The sequence below is a fragment of the Physella acuta genome, unplaced genomic scaffold (assembly GCF_028476545.2).
Source record: "Physella acuta isolate Inbredline_101_S28 unplaced genomic scaffold, ASM2847654v3 ptg000096l, whole genome shotgun sequence".
Taxonomy (NCBI): Eukaryota; Metazoa; Mollusca; class Gastropoda; family Physidae; genus Physella; species Physella acuta.
In genome coordinates this window covers 663,187-682,069 of record NW_026731616.1, presented here as the reverse complement: position 1 = coordinate 682,069, position 18,883 = coordinate 663,187, and positions in this window count along the sequence as shown.

Below are 18,883 nucleotides of genomic sequence, written 5' to 3'. Positions count from 1 at the left end.
TAATATTAATGATGAATTCTATAATAAATAAACAAATACATAATTCTTAAAACCGTATGTTGATTGAAAGAATAAACACATTAGCTTAATTTAAAGACTCATTCAGACAATTGAGAAATATTGCATTTCATTGTCTGGCTGTTGTCGTTCTCGTGAATATATTTCTGGATCCCTGTAAATATGGGACATCTTTTCCAAAACAATGTCCGTGTTACGGGGCCGTAGGAAGCCTTCAAACCACCCCTCTATGACAGGGGTCGGCAACCTGCGGCTCGTGAGCCGCATGCGGCTCTTTTGATGTCAGGATGCGGCTCTTCTGCTCCATGCCCAAATATTAATAATTATTTTATTTTCGAAACTCTTAAAATATTGTTCTGCAACATTCGGTGATGAACGATATAACAATAAATATAAACGATAAACACTCGCTATTCTATTAGAATATTTAGTTACTTCCTATTTTAATGTACTTCCTGTTAAATTGTCCATCCCGAATCGAAATATTCAACTTCATGGTGGATATTACAAAGAAACTAAAAGAGCTAAATGTAAAACTGCAAGGAAAGGAAAACCTAACAATATGCCTTGCTTGAAAAAGTTGATTGTTTCGAAAAAAAAACTTTTTTGTTGAAGTCACAGAGAGTGATACATTACTTAATTTTGATAAATTTGAAAAGAATATCATGACGAAACCAATGCTACTTTTAACATGAATTACTTAGGCATTACAAAAAAAACAAAATGAAGGATGGATTCCTGAGTGATTTGAGTAATTCGAAACAAATGTAAGTACTTTGACGTACATAGTAGCTCGTCTTAACACAAAAACAAACATTTCACGGAACTCAGGAGAAAGTTAGAAGATTTGGAGGTTCAGAAAAACGTGCACGTTTCGCTGCACAACTGGACAGCTCTAAAATAAATGCCTCTAGTTGAGGCACAATTATGTGACGCATGGAATATTCTCCCAAGATACTACAATGAGGTAAAGAAGTTAGCATTTTGAGTGCTGACGATCTTCGGGTCACTATATTTATGCGAGCAGGCGTTTTCTTGCATGAATAAAATAAAAAGTAAAGAAGCCAACCAGTGTTTCTTCCGGGCATTTCTTGAGAGGAGCTACGAAATGGACTTTATATAGAAAATATATACTTTTAACAGTGTCCGCCCCCCTCGGAAATTTTAGTCCGTCCCCCGCGAAAATTTTAAGTGCTCCCCCCCCCCCCCTCTTTGGACAAAAAAGTCTGGAAAAAACACTGAAGCAAACTAACACATAAAAAAATCTTAAGGCGTGCTTGAAACTGAAAACAATATATGAGCCAGGATTTAACAAACTTTCAAAAAGCTTGCAAGGTCAAACTATAATTGTAAATATTATTCACTAATTATTGTTATATTATTTGATTACTGATTTTATTATTCAAGCAGAGCTGGTTAAAATACTTAAATATGTTTTGTGCTAATCATGTGTATGTTTTTATATAAATAAATATTATTTCATATTAAAAGCTATTTATTTTAAATTATATATAGGCCTATATATATATATATATATATATATATATATATATATATATAATATATATATATATTCCTAATAAAATATCATAATATTGAAATAAAATGGCGGCTCTTTAAAAACTGGGAAATTTTATAAATTGTAACTTTTGGCTCTTCCGTCTCAAAAGGTTGCCGACCCCTGTTATAGCGGGCTAGATACGAGGGCTTCCGATGTACCCGGGACTCGAAGATGAGACTCTCGGGTTAAAGCCGTCACATTGTTTTGAAAATTATGTCCCATAAATATAGGGAGCCAAAATTAATGTGTGTTTTACATGATAGCGGCAATGAACAAAATTATATAATTCTTAATTGTATAAATCATTCATTAAATAAGTTTAAAGTGTTTATACTTTTAATTAACATCCATTCTTAAGTAGTCAATACGTTAAGTTTATAATTTTTTAAAATATTACATACTTTTTTTTTACGTTTAATGTACTTTATTATTCAAAACATTTTTTATGGTTATATGTTGTTTTGCTTGTCTTAGTTTGATAAAAGATTTTTTTTTTAATTTCGTTTAACAGTTATTTCCCATGTAATACATTTTTTCCTTAAATAGATTAACAAATTGGTGATAATTCATTGCCGAATTACACGTTCTTATCAAATTACTTCATCTTAGACTATTAGATGAATCGCTTACTAGCATATTAAACTAAAAAAATGTGAGATAGGCCTACATATTTTGTTACTATAGTAAAAGAAGAGCTGTAGCATCACAGCTCTGATTGAAAATCTTTTAAGTAAGGATCTATTGCGATTGATCAGCACGATTGAGCAATCATTAAGTGATGCATGTACAATGGTTTGGCAACCCTAGACATTCATCATCGTTCACCTTTAAACAAAATGCTAAAGATTCGTTTTATATAGTTGTATCATCATTATCTAGGTCAGTTACGTAGCGAGGTCGGGTGTCATCCGGTGCGGCACTTAATGGTGTCACCCCTTCAGAGTCGTAGCGACACTTCCCGGCGGCCGGGGACAAACTTTCAATTTTCTATTTACACCCCTCCATCCCCGCCCCCTCAAACTTTAACTTTTGCACGAATCCCCCTCAAACTTTTGATTTACACTCCCCATCAAACTTTCGGTTTGCACCCCCCCCCCACCCCTCCCAATCACCCTTGTCGGGGACTTTTTTACAATCGAATTAATCATTTAATTAAGTGAAATTATCATTTTTCTCTATATATTTTGCTATTTTTTGCCTTGGTGTCACCCCCCTAAATGGTGTCATCCGGTGCGGTACGCACCCCCCACCCACACCCCCCCCCCCCCTCCCCACCCCTTCGCTACGCCACTCATCTAGATACAAATCAAATACATTATGAGCCGGTGTGTATTTTAATATTTCATTTTAGTTGACATACAGCTTCAGATAAAGCCTGTAATATGCGGATCTAAAGTCGTCTTTGACGTAATATAATTAGATTAATTGACAAAACATCTGGATAATTTAAGATAATTTTTAACGTCTCCCAATGTATTAATACGAATAGGCTGCAGTCTATAATACTTGCATTTTTTTTTTGTTAAGGAAAAGTTTACTTAATTAAACAATATTTACATTGTGAATAATTTTGCCTTTTTTTCCCTAACGTGAGCTGGGTACCCATCAGAGTTGGGTGGACAGCTTCCCTTTAGTACCTAAAGCTGTATGGGTCAGATGCAGTAGAGTTGTTTAATGACCTCGGTATATGAATGGTGGTCAGCACTTCGCCCAGCCGCCTTTACTTTGCAAAAATTGAGTCAGTTACCCATTAAAGGTGGGTGGACTTGACCCTGTTATCGAACTCGAGACTTTTGGGTTAGCAGCCTAGCGCGCTACCGCTAGGCCACGCCGTCGCATGTGTCCAAATTGTACAGGCCATGAAAAAACGTTATGCTGACATGTCGACCTCATGAAGCTGACCACATCCACATTAAAAACTACCACACGACCTCTTTATATTGGTCACGTGACAAGACTTTCTGACCACACGACCACGTTATACTGGCCACACGACCACGGTATACTGACCACACGACCACGTTATACTGGCCACACGACCACGGTATACTGACCACACGACCACGGTATACTGGCCACACGACCACGGTATACTGGCCACACGACCACGGTATACTGGCCACATGGCCACATGAAACTGACCACACTACCACTTTTTACTAGCGACACGAGAATGCTATACTTGACACATGACCACTTTACGTGGAGATTAGTGTTAGGGTTAGGGTTAAAGCTTGCGTGACCTTTCACTCACGTTATACTTGACAAAAGATCACAAAAAACTGACAACATGACCAAATTAAAATGACCAGATTTCTACGTGTTTCTCACCAAAACGACCTCTATATTATGGCCTTATAGCAACACTATACAGACAATATCGAACTCTCCACCTTACATTGATTGATGTTAGAGTAACTGAACTTATCGTTCGGGTTTTACCTAATCGAACATAGTTACCTATTTATCAAGTAAAAACATAAAGCTATTATGTTAAAAAGTAAGTTTTAACGCAACTTTTTTTAATTTATCGAAATAAATAAAAAATACCAATGTAATTGCTTTTGAATTTTGAAAAAAAACGCTTCATTACCAAGTTAACCATATAAATTAAATAAACCTAGAATAAGTGTTATTTATTTTAAAGCATCATTCCAAAAATATCCCATCCTCCATAATTGAAAGCATTGAATGGTTTGGCAGACTTGATGTATGAGATTAAATCATCACTTAGACACTGCTCAACATCTCCATATGCTTAACACCCTCTTGCAGTGCCGAGGTCTGAAAATAGTTTTAAAATAGGGTTTAGATCTAGCGGTAGAGAGCTGGACTGCTAACACGTAAGTCTCGAGTTCGAATCCGGGTTCCATTCAGTAGACCGTCCCTGAGTCCACCCAACTCTTATGGGTACCTAACTCACGTTAGGGAAAGTAGAGGCGACTGGCCATAGTGCTGATCACACTATCTCTTCATATGCCGAGGTCACAGAAACAAGTGAACTCTACTTCACTTGCCCCATAGACCGTCATGTTTAAAAGGGAAACTTTTACTTTTTTTTTTAGATCGAAGGAATAAAATGAGATTAGTAAAGTAAAAAAAAAACATAATAATAATAAACCACAGGGGTAGTTGTACGCTTAAATGACAATCTTGAGCAGTAGTGAAGTAGCGTTGTCTTCAGCAAACAAGTATGTACTTACCGACAGTATGGCCAATCGTCTTCACACCATGGCCAAATTGAATCTCCTGTTGGGAAGAAAATTAAAAATATTACAAAGCTTTAAGCATAATCTTGAAAATTTCTTTAATTAATGTATACGAGCCGACACGCGGTGTATCAAACGCCGCTATGATACGCCACTATTTAGTTGTTTCATTTTTCTACTTTTCAGTAATTCATAATTTTCGAATACGACAGTACCACTGCTGTCACTGAAAATATTTGCTTTAAAACACTATCACACTATCAGTAAGTCGTTAAGGACAATAACCCCCCAACGCCTCCTTTCCCCCAACCCCTAACCCCCCTCCCCCCCCCCCCTGAAAGCAACCTCCTCTTAGCTACCTCCCCTAAGTTTAAAATCGTTTCAAACTAAATTATCTGCCCCTAATAGCCGTTACTAAACCCGGCTCGACGATTGTAAACATTTAGCGTGAACCACAGCTCACCAGACTTCCTAGAGAGGAACAGATGGGACAGCAAGGCGCGCTTACACCTTGTTTTCTAACGTCTCCACGAAGAGAATTATATTTATAGATAGATTATCTTACAGTCCATTTGTATATTACACTGCAGAACGGTGGGGGTGGGAGTGGTAAGAAATAAACACCACCTCATATTTTTAATAGACGTATTTTTTTAAAAATCTGAACATAGTTTTTCTCGTTTTGTTTTTGTTCTTGTGTTAAGATTACTTTTTAAATGTTATATATATACATATACATACATACATATATATATATATATATATATATATATATATATATATATATATATATATATATATATATATATAAAGCAATGTATGTGTGTGTGTGTGTTTGTCTGTCTGTTTGTCCTTTATGGGATTACTCCACCTCTCATCACATCGCCGTGGAACTTTGGGAAGTTGCTGAGAATATCCCTGGGGAGGTTTCTGCGTAAATAAAAATTTCAAATTCGCAGGGGTGGCGCCCCGACAGGGCGCGATTTTTTTTTCTATATACGGTATTTAAAAATAAAAGTCGATTTTTTTTTTGGCATCGTTCATCCGATAGCCATGAGACTTTGGGGAGTTCATTATACCACTCTAGGGAAGGGTTCTGTAAAAAAATCATTTTTAATTTCGCAAGGGCGGTGCCACGGGAGGGTCCGATTTTTCTCCATATACGGTATATTAAAATAATAAAAGTGAATTGCAGTGACACCGTTCATCCGATAGGCATGACACTTTGGGAAGTTCATTATAAAACTCTAGGGAAGGGTTCTGTAAAAAAAACATTTTTAATTTCGCAAGGGCGGCGCCACGGGAGGGTGCGATTTTCTCTATATACGGTATATAAAAATAAAAGTCGATTTTGGTGTGACACCGTCATCCGATAGACATGAGACTTTGGGGGAGTTGATTATAACAATTCAGGGAAGGGTTCTGTAAAAAAAAATTCTTTTTTAATTTCGCAAGGGCAAATTACGAAATCAGCATCATTATTAACAGGATGCTATTGGGCACGATGGCGCCTGTTATTTTTAAGGCCCCAGGGGTCGTACGCCGCGCCCATGCGGTAGTGTAAACGAGGGGGTGGGGGCCCTGAGAGCGCCCCTCTACGTCTCTGACACATGGGCGGTCACCGAAGTGTGTTCTTCCATATTATTTCGGTGAGTGATTAATGTATATTCAATGTTTTCATGCGGTAGTGCAGGTAAACCCGTGTCCCGATATTTATGATCCAAGCGCAGGCATTGTTTACATTTAAATAACTCACTTTTAGAAAAGACGGTCACGCGTCTAAGAACATATGATTGGTAACGCGTTGCTGAAATCCTTCTAATATATTTCGTCAAACTTACTTCTATCCCCGCGGCAACGCGCGGGGGACGGGTACGCTAGTATATATATATATATATATATATATATATATATATATATATATATATATATATATATATATATATATATATATATATATATATATATATATATACATATATATAGTTATTTTATAAGCATTCATTATAAGCTAGAATATACGTTTATAGTTATCAAAGAAATCTGATCAAGCTTATTGGTTTGAACAATACTTACTTTTTTTTTTATATCAGGTTTCTGCAGGTTACGTTGTTCTTTCTTGTGGTTCATCTGCTAGTAAGTAAATTATTTTTTACTGCTGAAATCGTGAACAGTTGTCAGTTTGTGGCAACATCTATATTTTATCGTCTATTGTCTACTACTATCTTGCGTTACAAAAAATTGTGAACATATTGAAATATAAAGTTGAAATAGTTTGATATAACCATTGCCTTGTATGTATTACGACAAGTTCGCGGAAGAGGCGACTCGAGAGTTTATTCCAGGCCCTACCCCCGAATAAAGTATATAGTACGAACGTTTTGGATTGTATTAAAAAATATACTTTCACCAGTATCTCATCTCCCCACTCCCTCAAGAAAATAATAACAAATTTCTAAAAAAAAAAAACACAGGATGAATTGTTAAAATATTGATTTATTCACATATGCAAACATTATTTATCAGCCCTCCTGTGTCCCTTAAGTGAATACTAATTCAACTACATCAAGTCTGGTCGATCATGACATTCAAGACTACCTGACAAATTTTCTTATGCTTATTTTACGATGGTCAATATCGATTGCTATAGAGATGTATGATCAACTTGGTGTTAAAATAAAAATAAAAATCCAGATTTAACTTATTTGTGATCTTCATTTTTCTCTTATATTCTAATAAAAAATATACTTTACGTTACGTATAATTACATACATTAGTATTCCCAAAACTTACGTACACCATTATTAAAAAAAAAGTAAAGTAAACCTTCAAATTTGGCGGTTCATGGGGCTGGTGAAGTAGAGTTTACATGTTTCAATGAATTCGACATATGAAGGGATAGTAGAGTTAGTCAGTTTTAAAACCAGCTGCTTTTACCTTCCCCATTGTAAGTCTGGTAGTCAGGTACCCATACGAGCTAAGTGGACTCAGGGAAGTTCCACGTACACGATCCGGGGATTCGAACTCGGGACTTGCACACCGACAATGTTGGGCACTAACATTTGTTTCAACAAAAAATGTATAAAAACAAAATTATTCTTTTGTTATCAATATAGATAGTATTAATTAGGCTAAACCAACCTGATTGATCTAGTTATTGTACCACTGACAAAATGTTACCGGTAAAAATTATGGCCAGTACAGTTCTACTGTTGTCAGTATTATAACGTCATGATGTTAGTGTACCATTATCGTGTAGCACGTATAATATGATCGTGTCGCAAGGATACTGGGTTTATTTTGCCAGTGTAATTTTTTGCTAGTTAATATTACGTATGTTAGTTTGCTTGTGTAATCCGACTTCATGAAAAAAAAATGATTTCCAGGACAATATGATATCCATTTATGATATCTAGTAATATATCATTTCCAGTTGAAGATAATTTCCAGTCTAATATGATGTCAACCAATTCTCTTATTGTGGTCAATACAAGATGACTATCATGGCCCGTATAATAGTCTGTATAGTTTGGCAAAAACCGTGTGCTTTTCAGAGGCACAGCGACCCATTCCGGTGATTACATTTATTCACGTTAGTGAAAAAGCGCCCCCCCCCCCCCCACCCGACCCTCTAGGTCAGGGGTCGGCAACCTTTTGAAGCGGAAGAGCCAAAAGTTACAATTTTCAAAATTTCCCTGGTTTTAAAGAGCCACTAACACTTTTTTATTGTAAATATTTTAGTTTTTTTATTAAGATTATTAGTATATGTGCAAGGAGCTGGAGAGCCGCATCTTGATATCAAAAGAGCCGCATGCGGCTCGCGAGCCGCAGGTTGCCGACCCCTGCTCTAGGTGAAACGGTTGGTGGAGATTTTTACCAGCCACTATTTTTTGCTTTTGCGCTACACTTTAACGGTATATAATTCAATACTTCAGCTTAAAATGAGCTTTTAAATTATTTTTTCAACCCCTTTCGGCGCCTCTTTAGTGACGCCCCACCTGCACTCCACTAACTAGGCAATATTTGTCGTCAGTATAGTTCACATTTTGGAAGCATAGAGTGGGTATTGCAATTTAGCTGAGGCTGGTACAAAATAATCAACACCACGGTAGGTACAAAATAGCAAATACTTTGGACGGTAGTGAAAAAATAGAAAATACTTTGGACGGTAGGTACAAAATAGAAAATACTTTGGACGGTAGGTACAAAATATCAAATACTTTGGGCGGTAGGTACACAATAGCAAATACTTTGGACGGTAGGTACACAATAGCAAATACTTTGGACGGTAGGTACAAAATAGCAAATACTTTGGACGGTAGGTACAAAATAGCAAATACTTTGGACGGTAGGTACAAAATAAATAGCAAATACTTTGGATGGTAGGTACAAAATAGCAAATACTTTGAACGGTAGGTACAAATTAGCAAGTACTTTGAACGGTAGGTACATAAGAATGTGCCCAGTTCGATAAAGTCAGAACAAAGTCTAATCATTTAGTAATTACCACATTTTTAATTAATTAAATATTGATTAACACTGGGGTCTTTCATTGCTTATTCAAATGCACAAAGCTAGTCTCGCAAGCCTTTACAGAATCCCTGCACACTGCTGAAGTCCTAGAAGATGAAAACTACTGTTGTAGTTATCGTGTTGTTTATCATTGCAGTATGTCTAATTGAACCTGAACAAGGTGAGTGTTTGTACTTTGGCAACAAACATTTGTTGTTAGGATATTGATTATTATGAAAACTTTTGTCACTATTTTATCGTGCTTCAATAAAAAATAAGCTGATACATTTTAATTATAAAGTTTGCTTTTATAATTTCTAAGAGTGTGACGTTACACTTTCTCAGTCCCCTTCCCCATCATATTCCTACAAAAGAAATATAACTTTATTCATTGATAAATGCTATGCGCAAATTCATAATAGACAATTTGAAAATAAAATAAAAACATATCACAAATGTCGCTCTTGATTATCTTTACTTTTCACGACAACAGGTTCAGTATGGTGTGTTGACTGGTGGACCTATTGTGGGTAAGTTAATTAAGTTTTATTGCAGAACACGTATGGGGTCATCCATTTATGTCGTCCACAAAAATGTGGATTTTAGACCCCTTCCTCACCCCTCCTGTTTTGACGACCCAATCTACAATGCGGATATCTGCATACATTTAGTAGACCTCGCAAAACATGCTTCAAAATTAAATAACCATTTTAATGTGTATCTTGCTACATTATTAATTGCTAAAGTAAAATACGATTAGATATTTTCGGTAACCACTACTATTAGGCCTAAATAATAATATTAAAAATTTAGCCTAGAAAGTGTTTGGAAAAAAATAATCATATATTAAGCGACTCAGTATAAATTAGGCCCTATGTGGTACGCGCTTGCTTCATTTGAAAGTTTATGTCAATGTATAACAAAAACCGCAAACCATTAAACATTTGATTTTGTATTTAATTGTAAGATTTTCTGCCTTAGAATATCAACAGTCATAACATAGTAGCCTTATCGGGTTCAATGACCTTTATCTTTGTTTAATAAATGTCTCGTTTTAGACAACATAACTACTCACTACAAACGATTTTGAAATACAAATGCTACTGTATTTAAACGTGATAAATATTATTTTTTTTTTGGGAAAAAATGATTGTTATATAATTTTCAGACTTCTTTTACGCCCGTAGAAGACCAGCTCCTGGAAATTTATTATCTAAGATAATAAAACCGCCTTTTGATTTACTTTCTCCAGACCTGAAATGTTTTCGTGTTACTTTATATAGTGGACAGTCTAGACTAGAGTGACCATAGAAGGTGCAATGTAGTAGGCCATATATACAATGTGGCCTTTACTTAATATCTAAAGCGCTTATGTAAATTATAATAAAGTTAATAGTGATTCAATGATGTCCAGTATAAACTACTCGCATGCTCTGTTGGGAGTGGTCGGGTCCTTAAAGCTTAAGGTTGCTAAACCAAATGTCGGAGTTTGAATCTCCGGGCTGATGTGGCTGGATAGTTAGGGACAGTAACCCATCTAGGGGAGAAAACTCCAAAACTTAACCGCTGCTGCCTTGTAGTTTGTTGTGGAATGACAAGGGACTATTGGAGTACAATAGTAAAATCTTATTAGACAAGCAGGCTGACAGGTTGACACACAATATTTAATTATGTTGGAGGAAATCCCATCTAACATTACAATTAAGAACGAAGAAGATGAACGCTCAATTGCAAAACTAGGAAAGTAAACAGCAGAAGAACTCCCCACATAATCAACAATTTTAAGAGAATCTTTGTGATCTCGTTGTTATTCTTGGGTGACTCTCTCAACTCAATATATTTAGTTTTAACCTTTTGAATTTTACTGTGTGAACGTTAAAATAGAAATCACATTTTAGTTTTTTAAGATCATCTTATATTAATTACTACATCATCTTTCTTCTTCGTTCTCAATTTATCAAGTTGGAAGGAATCCCTCCAATAAAAGAAAGTATTACTTGTCAACTTTTGATGCATAGCATATAAGCCGCTGACTTTAGATTTCACTGTTTTTCTTTTTAGTTTTGCTTCCATAGTCTTTGTCCAACCAGGAACTAAAATAAATAAATAAATAAATAAATCTACATCATCTAATGCTTTGAAAAATACTTTGGTTTTTTAATCTATTTTTTTTAAAACTAATGTTTCAATTCTTTGAAATGTTTTACGATAAACTTAAAATATCTTCAATTATCCAGATGTTTTGTCAATTAATCTAATTATGTTACGTCAAAGACGACTTTAGACCCGTATGTTACAGGCACTATCTGATGCTGTATGTCAACTAAAATTAAATATTAAAATATACACCGGCTCATAATGTATTTGATTTTCATCTAGATAATGACGATACAACTATATAAAACGAATCTTTAATATGATGTGTGACCTACTTAGGTCTAGTGGTGTTCCATTTCTAGTTTGACATTGTTATAATACCATATATGGATTGATGGTGCAACAACCGGGTTTTTTCCACTGTCTTACTAAGAGAGTCTAAGACTCAGAAATTTTCCATCAATATCTGATTGATTGATTCAGACCAGATGACCACCCCAACCAATGGCCACATGAGTTGAGCGTAACCTCCCCTGTTGCCTAAGTCTATAACTAGATCGCCCACAGGTGACACGAGGCAGTCCATCCTGACCAGGTCGTCCATTTTGACCGAGAGTCCATTCTGACCATTTGAACGTGAGAGAGCTTAAGTCCTGAGTGTGCTATGCATTCTTAAGTTGTTTAAGTAATCTAGTATCATATTACTTGTGGCCAAGTGATTCTTGATGCTATAGCAGTGTTGTGTGACCTGTGGCTATTTTTATACAGTGTTAGAATCTGTGATAGTATTTTTTCTTACGCTTTGTAAGTTGGGTTTTATTATTTTCTAAGCTAAATATTTTATCTTGTTTAACCTTGTGTTCTGCCACAACTGTGTTCGCTTATTAAAGGTTGTATGCAGATTGAATGAGTTGTTAACTTCAATAGTTTCACTAGTTTTCCCTAGACATCGAAATCGAGCCCTAGTGTGTTGTTGAGTTAGTGTTCATTCATTTAGGCTTTAAGTCATTTGCATATAACCCCAAGAAAGAATCCGGGGGCGTTCACCATCTATCTGGCTGGTAGATCGGTGTCCGTTACATATGTTTAAAGGTAAACGATGATGAGTGTCGATGGTTGCCAAACCTTTGCGTATGCATCCCTTAATGATTGCTCAGTCATATAGATCAATCAAGATTCGTCTTTACATTAAAGACTTTCAATCAAAACTGTGATGATACTGATCTTCATTTACTATAGTAAAAATGTTGTAGGCCTATCTCCAATTTCTTAGTTTGATATGTAAGTAAGCGATTCATCTAATAGTCTAAGATGAAATAATTTGATAAGAACGTGGAATTTGACAATGAATTATCACCAATTTGTTTATCTATTTAAGTAAAATGTAAAACATGGGAGATAACTATTAAACTAATATTTTTAAAAAATCTCTTGTCAAACTAAGAACGGATAAACAACATATTATAACAATTAACATTTTATTAAATAAAATAATACACTAAACATTTACATTAGGTATGTAATCCTAAAATAAAAATAAAAATAATTTTTTGACTACTTAATAATGTATGTTCGTTGAAATTATAAACACAATAAACTTCTATAATGATTTATGCATATAATAAAAAAATATTTCATTTTAATGTATTTGTGAGATGTCTTTTTAGCTTATTATTATTGGACATAATTTTTAAGACAAAAAAAAAAAAAAATAAAAAATAAAAAATTCTAAACAATGTGACGGCTTTATCCTGAGAGTCTCATCTTCTAGTTCCGGGTCCCTCGGAAGCCCTCGTATCTAGCCCGCTATAATCATCACTCGACTCACGTTATGTAAACACGACTGGGCATAGCACCGGCGTAGCGAGGGGGGGGGGGGCGGACTGCACCGGTGACACGATTTAGGGGGGTGACACCAAGGCAAAAAATAGCAAAATATATAGAGAAAAACTTGATGGTGGCGGTGCAAATCGAAAGTTTGAGTGGGGGGGGGGGGGGGTGCAAATCGAAAACTTGAGAGGGGTGTGCAAATCGAAAGTTTGAGGGGTGGGGAGGGAGGGGTTGCAAATCGAAAATTTGAAAGTTTGTCCCCGGGAAGGGTCGCTACGCCTCTGAGGTGGTGACACCATTAAGTGCCGCACCGGGTGACACCCGACCTCGCTACGCCACTGGCACAGACCATGATATCGCCCCATATGTCGAGGTCACAGAAACAGGTTAGCTTCACCTTATCTGTCGTAGGACTTCTTGGTCTGAAAGGGCGAATTCTCATGAATACATATACGTGAACATCATCAAAAATCAGCCAACACAAAAAATTAAAACAATAATAGATTTAAAGAGCGAGAGTAGAGACAACACAATACAATTGTAATTTATCGTTTCAAGAGTGATTAAGAGTAAATTTGTTTGGTTTCTTGTTTTTTTTTTAATTGGTTACAAAATACCCAAAAAAACACGTGATTCTTTTTAATTTTTCACTCCAAATCTGTCGACTTCAAGACATACAGCCAAGCTGTATAGTCTAAGATACACAACTATGATATAGATTGTGCAAGACCAATATTGTGAGAAATGTAAATTATATTGTTGTTTTGTAAAATCCCCATCAGCTATCAAGCGGATTGGCCACAATTCGAAACTACTGTTTAAATATTAGTTATAAGAGAAAAAAAATCGATTAAAATATTTAGATCTTTAAATTTTGTAATATATATATATCATGCATGTGTATTTCGATGTGGAATTAGGTAGTTAACATGTTTTAGTTAACTAGTCATATGGGATTGATAGCTTATGGCGCTACACCAATCCGAATGAGCTTTCCTGAACGTGAGTCGGATACCCCACACAGTGAGGTGGATTCATGGGCTTCATACCGACTGGAACTCTGAATCTGAACCCGAGACGTTTGGTTTAGCGATAAAAATAACGTTTCACTGCTTCCTTATAGTTTGTTCTTGCTTGGACAAAGGCAATGGAAGCAAATCCAAAGAGAAAAGCAGGCTGAAATCGGAGTCAATGACCTGAATGGCGCATAACCAGTTGATACGTATACTTAATTGTGTTGGAGGCTTGGTCGAGTAGGCAAAGCTCATGGTTGTTAAATTCGAAAAAGTCTTGAGTTCAAAACCCTCTGGCAGATAAGGTTCGATCTCTTCCAACACTAAAAATGAAGAACTTAGAAGAAGAAGAAGAAGAAGCGAACCAGAAGCAATACAGATTAATGCAAATAATACACATTAATGATAGAAAATTCACAAAATTATTGCTAGTGATCTTAAATATCTAGTTTGCTAAAGCTAATGTTGTTTATTTAAAAAAAAAACGTTTATGGTTTTTATTTGTCAACTATATGGACTATTTTGTTTTGTACATGTTTTATGATTACTATAAGTGACTGTTACAATATATGATTAAATTTGCAAGGCTCTACTATATTTTTAACAGTTCTGTTATAATTTACTTCTATTGATCAATGTTTACACTTAGGTGAATACGAACATAATTTCTTCTACCATAGCTTTACTTCTTTTAGGGGTCCAGAAAAAAGGACACAATGTCATTTGCAGAAGTCACGATTCCGGGGGAGTATTCAAGGTTGTCTGAACATACCTTCAAACGAAGCTAGTGTGTTTAAATGTTCAATTATCGGAAGATGTCAAGTAGACAATAAGTTAAATTTTATATAATGAAATGTTTCAATAATAAGTATAGTTGATTAAGCTAAGCTTTCAAATCATGCCTTTTTATATTAACACACTCTTAACTAAGTGGTTTAAAGTAACGATAATGAACAGAAACCATCAATTTTCGGCAGTTTGGAGTAGCTAATGACAGCTACGTTATTGACGGAGAAAGACACAGACACAAAGTTTAGAGAAACAAGGCACATCGATGTAGAAGATGACTTTCAAGATGATACATTTAGCGGTGAATTTAGCGAAACAAAAATAGATAATTAACTGCAAAAATAGTGCAAACCATCGACAGCGTAACAGAAACTTCCCGAAGAGACCAAAGACACTGAGACAATAATGACAACAGTGATAGGGGAGCATTAAGATAAGGGTCAACACTGCAAGGAAGCTTACAGCTTGAGAGTCTAAGAAACGGATAGTATATGAAATGATGTGTATTTTATAGTTTAAACAATACGAGCCGACCCGCGGCGTATCATACGCCTCTATTTAGTTGTTTTATTTTCTACTTTTCAGTAATTCATATTTTGTGAATTCGACAGTACCAATGCTGCCACTGAAAATATTTGCTTTAAAACACTAACCCCCCCCCCCCTTTCCCCCAACCCCTACACTACCCCCCCCCCCCCCGTGAAAGCAGCCTCCCCTTAGTTACCTCCTGTAAGTTTAAAATCGTTTCAAACTAAATTATCTGCCCCTAATAGCCGTCAACAAACCCGACTCTACGATTTGTAAACATTTAGAGTGAACCACAGCTCACCAGATCATGTGGGGGTGGGGTGGGGGTGGTAGTGATAGTGATAGAGAGGAAGAGAGGGGACTGCAAAGGCGCGCTTGCAGCTTGTTTTCTAACGGCTCCCAGAAGAGAAATATATTTATAGATTATAAATTATAAAACAAAAATTATTCATTAATACCTTCTTGTCCACATGCAAAGTTTCAATTTTAAATTTCAATTTAACTTTTTTTGTTAAACTTGACACTAAAAATAGATTTCAAGTATTCTCAAGCGTAGATTTAACATAGAAAAATATGTTATTTTGTGGAGGATGTTCTGATATCGACATGGAATTACGTTTTATATGTAGTATCTCCCATTCTTAAACTTATCAAGGGATGTAACTTAAAGTCAAACTGCTAAAATAACAAAAAAAAAGAATAACGACGCGCATAAAATACATATAATAAAACAACGTAAATACATTGCTATAAACTATTTAAATAAACATGTTGAAAAATTATAAAAATGGTCAATATAGTACTGTTGAATTAGTAAGTACTAAAATTATAAAAAATATTATAAAATTAATAACAGTAGATTTTTTAAAGTTGTTATTATTACAAGAAAAAATATTTCGTTTGACCATGTATTCAGCCAGCTGTAACGTGATTTCTACTTTTGGCTTACCATAATATGAGACAATATTTAAGACAGTAAACGATTTCTTGGTCTCTCTTTAGTAAAGATCCAGCGAGACCGTAGGAAGTCCAATATTCCACCTGACAGTGAGTGTCACCTGACTCACGGTCTGGAAAACAGAGGCGTCAGGGTCTAGTACAGACTAAGCTATTGCCTCATGCCAAGGTGACTAAAACAGGTAAACTCCACTTCATCTGCACCATAAACATGTAGGTTCGAAAGGGCAACTTCCGATGGACGCATACGCGTACATGTTTAAATATCAGGGCACATTAATTAAATTAAAATAATAATAGTTAGACATTACGCCTATATAAAAAAAGAAAAGATAGTATCCCTGATTACATGAATGATAAATCAGCATTGTTTTTTCGTGTCAATGCTTACAGAACAATTATATGTTTAAAAGCCATCGTTAAACCCTTTTTGAGTTATATATTCGTTATTAGTATGATTAATGCACAACGATAGTTTTTACATTGGTCTGAATAATCAAAGAAGTAAAAAATAAAACCTAAGTAGTGTATAACTGTTTCTATCAGCATGGCAAGTATTTTAATTTAATACTCCACACATCACGAACATATACAGTTTTTTAAAGCTGAATTATCTAGATCGCCGCCATATTTGTCACAGTTCTTGTGGTGTTGGGCTCTCTGTAGACCTCCCGTGGTGAGTTCCAGAACTGAAACTAAATGATTTTAGGCTGACTGTCTATAGCTATAAATGTAAAATGTAAATATTGTTTCATTATGTATTTTTTTTTAAAAGTGTACTGATATAATGATGCAATTTTACATCTATAATTTAGGAAATATTAATACAAATGTACAAGGGACACTATATTTTAATATAATTAATTTGTAACAAAGACGATTGTAATCCAATGACTTACAATGTATAATACTGAATTTTACTTCACATTAAATATTAATATAAACAACGGCTACCAATGTATTTGGTATACACTTTGATATTGCTAATAAAACATTATACAATTTAATTAATTTATCAATCCTTCACCATTTAAAAAAAATGTAATTAATTGATGAAGATCAATATGTTAAATATAAATTCAACTTTATAATTGATGTGTGAATTTTAGGCGAGTTACCAAAAGTATCTCCTATTTCACAATCTTAAAATGCGAAATTTTATTCAAGTCAAATAACTCAATGGTTTGCCTAAAGATCAATTTATGGATCTCAAATTATAACGGGACATCCTTAAGATATAATGTTAATATTGATAGTCGAATGCTCAAATCATTGGCCCGTAGGAAGCCCATCAGTCCTTCCCTATGTAATCAGTTAGGGAGAGTAATCATGGCTGGACATAGCATAGACTGAGCTACTATTTTGTACTTGAATTTGACAATGAATTATCGCCCGTTCGAAAATATATTAAAAGGAATTCTATACAGGGGGAATAACTATTAAGTAAATAGCTAAAACTACCAAGCAAATTTTAGACAGGCATAATGAACAAAAAAGAAATGTAGGGTATTTTATTGCATAAAAACATAACAAACATGTTTTTATTTATACAATTATTTATAAATAATCAAACGCCACTTATAGTTTACTTAACACTGTATGTTAGTAGAAAATCCAAACACATTAGCTTAGTCATAACGTTTATTTGTACAAATAAGAAATCTTTAACATAACTGTATATTTCTTCGTAGATCTAGTTTTTAATTGTATTTCTGGATCCCTAATGATTATGGGACAATCTAAAAAAAACAAGGTTACACCAATAGTCGGAAGTTCGACTCTCCATTGCCTAAGAAGCCCCTCATTCCTCCACGCTATAATTATCACCTGACTCACGTTAAGGAATGTAAACACGGCTGGACATAGCACTTCATCCGTCATATGGACTTCGTGTTCTGAAAATGCGAATTTTTAAGACACATCAAAAACAAATCTTCAGAAAGCAATACATTAAAACAAGTATAAACCTGGATGGCAAGAGTAGAGTGTATATATTATCCCTGATTAAATCAGGTTGCTTTTATTATCAAAGCGTATCGAATACAAGGTGTTGGTTTTTTTAATTGATTTCGTAAACCCAGATATAACCTGACACTTATGATTTTTTTCACAACAGATCTGTCGGCAGGTCTCGGACTCTTACAGACAGATGACCGTGGTATTTAGAGTGAATTCTTATGAATAAACTTGCTGTATGATTAAAGGTAATATTAACAGCCAAGCTTTATACACTAACATACAAACACTATATGAACTGATATAAGTTGCATATGGCCATCAAAGTAATCAATCGAAATTATTTTTTATTTTTATTTTATGAAAGCTCTCTCTTCTTGCATAAACATAGGCCTACACTTAGAAACTACGGT